At 32.7% G+C, this 2,529-nt stretch overlaps 1 pseudogene; it reads left to right on the forward strand.

Moving 5' to 3' along the window:
• The first annotated feature begins 603 nt into the window (after positions 1 to 603).
• LOC148128924 (E3 SUMO-protein ligase KIAA1586 pseudogene) lies at positions 604 to 2,205 on the forward strand (annotated as a pseudogene).
• Positions 2,206 to 2,529: the final 324 nt, after the last annotated feature.

The following is a 2,529-nucleotide window of genomic DNA, read 5'->3' on the forward strand; positions in this document are numbered from 1 at the left end:
AATGTGTGGAGAAGTATATATAGAAGATACAGAATGGTAAACAAAATAGGTAATGATTTCTAAGACGAGCATGAATATAATTAAAGCCCATATAAAGAGAGGTACCGGGGGCCAAGTTACTTTACTAAAAGATTTTTTATATGTTTGTTTGTGTCTGTTTATGTTTTTGAGAAGTATTGGTGAAACCTTTTAGAAACACAGAAAGAGAATGACGATAATCAAGTCAGAAAGAAATAGAGGACAAGAGATGTTTTTATGCTCATTTAGAAATGGTTTAAAATAGAATTGTATTGTATAAGACAAGGTTTTATCTGACTTGTAAAATTTATAATGGAAAAAGGTTCAAATATGTAATGGTTGATGATGATTTGTTTGTTTTTGAAATTAATAAAACTTGTTTAAAAAAAAAAAAGGAAGGAGTAAAGAAATCCAACAAGCTTCCCTCAGAAAGAAATTGAAGGAACATTTCTCATCTAAGGCTCACAACATCTGTACAGAGAAGTTAAAGCAATGTGAGCAGGATGCCATAAGCAAAGGAAGATGAGTGAGAAATATCTGGGTAGTTCATGTAGAGTGTTTATTACAGTTTATAGTCTGGCACAAATGTGCAGACCATTTTCATATATAGAAGATCTGACTGAGTTACAAAAAAGAAATGGTGTAAATTTGGGAACAGGGTTGCATTCACACAGAGCTGCAGTTGCAATAGTAGATTTCATTGCAAAAGATATCAGGAAACATTTTTTTAACAAAATTATTGAGAAAATTTGCAAAATCTGTTTGATAATTGACGAAGCCTCAACAATATCTTCCAAACCAGTTCTTATACTGTACTTAAAAGTTGAGGGTCCAGCTTTCTCACCAACAATTTTCCTTGAACTAGTAGAATTAGATAGACAAGATGCAGAGACGATATATTGTTAGGTTATAGAAAGTTTGAATAAAGTTGGGTTTAATAGAAACTATCTGGAGAAACATTTAACTGGATTTTGCTCTGATGGAGCCAGTGTTATGCTTGGGAGAAAATCTGGGGTAAGCACTAGGATAGCCAAAGAGTTTCCAAATATTATAATATGGCACTGTTTAAACCATCATCTGCAACTTGTTTTAGATGATTCTATTAGGGAAATAAAGCAAATCAATCATTTTCAAATTTTTATTGATAAAATATATTCTATTTTCCATCAATCGAATAAGAATCTAATTGAACTTAACAAAATTTCTGAACAACTTGAGATTGAAATTATAAAAATTGGTAGCGTTTTGGGACCAAGATGCTACGCCTGTAGTTTAAGATCAACCTAGCTGTGTGGCATGCTTATCCATCACTACATCAATTTTTCTGTTCAAATAAAAAATACTCCAGTATGGCTGCCCATCTTGAAAACTCATATTTTCTCACTGATTTGGCCTTGATGATTGATGTGCTAACTGAACTATCTCTCCTTTCTAATGCATTGCAAGTGAGAAACATAGACATTATGAAGGCTGAAAAACTTGTGCTAAGATAAATTAGATCATTTGAAATGCTTATAGAGGAAAATGGTTCATATGAAAATAAGGTTGATGAATTAATTACTTCAGAAACCTTTAAAAATATAAATTTTATACAAAATCATCAATTTGTGGGACTTTTTCATGAAAAACTTATACAAAGCATTGTAATTAGTTTGAAGAAAAGATTGATGGATTGTGAACATTTAAAAACAGGCTGCCAATTTAAAGACATCAATCAATTAAAATTTCTAAATTATTTGGAGCCAGAATATTGGAACATTGAAGAAGTGTGGTTCCATGGAGAGCAGCTGAAGGACAATTGGTTGCATTTGGTCAATTTTTCAATTATGAAATCAATATTAATAATTATCGTGATTTCATAGAAAATGCACTAAAAGATTTTAAAAATTATACAATTCCTTGCAGCATTAAAAAGGCTAGCAATATTATTAAAACTATTGCAGTCAGTTCAGCAGAGGCGGAAAAGGGCTTTTCGCAGATGAACATAATATGTTCAGAAGGCAGAAGTCGCCTTACAGTTTCCAATATTACAAACCTCCTGACCATCAGTCTAATTGGCTTACCTGTGCAAGAATGGGACGTAAGTGGTTACGGGCACATCACACAGCTGATGATGCTCGTGTTAAACACAAGAAAACTGTAACTCAGGATGATAATAGAAAAGCAATTTGGGAGTACTTTAAATAAGTTTTATTGTTTTTTTGTAAACTTTTGTTATGCAATAGTTTTTAATTAATATTTTAAAATGTTGTAACAATATAGTTTTGTGCACCTTTTTATTATTTAAGCATTAAAGACATGACATAATAAACTACCTTTTGTTTTGGTATATCTTTTTTAATATTTAGTCATTAGGGCAAAGACGATGTTGAGTTGGCCTCGCCCAGCCCTCTGCAACCCTCCCCGTAGCTGCCCGCACCTCGCCTTATCCACTCCAGGATTCTCCAGGCTTGGAAACTGGCAAAAAGCACTTGCTAAGCAATTGGCCACTAAGCAAGTACCTGGTCATTA

This window comes from Notechis scutatus, chromosome Z, assembly GCF_049901735.1.
Source record: "Notechis scutatus isolate UNSWTSFEM ecotype Mainland chromosome Z, rNotScu1.2, whole genome shotgun sequence".
Taxonomy (NCBI): domain Eukaryota; kingdom Metazoa; phylum Chordata; class Lepidosauria; order Squamata; family Elapidae; genus Notechis; species Notechis scutatus.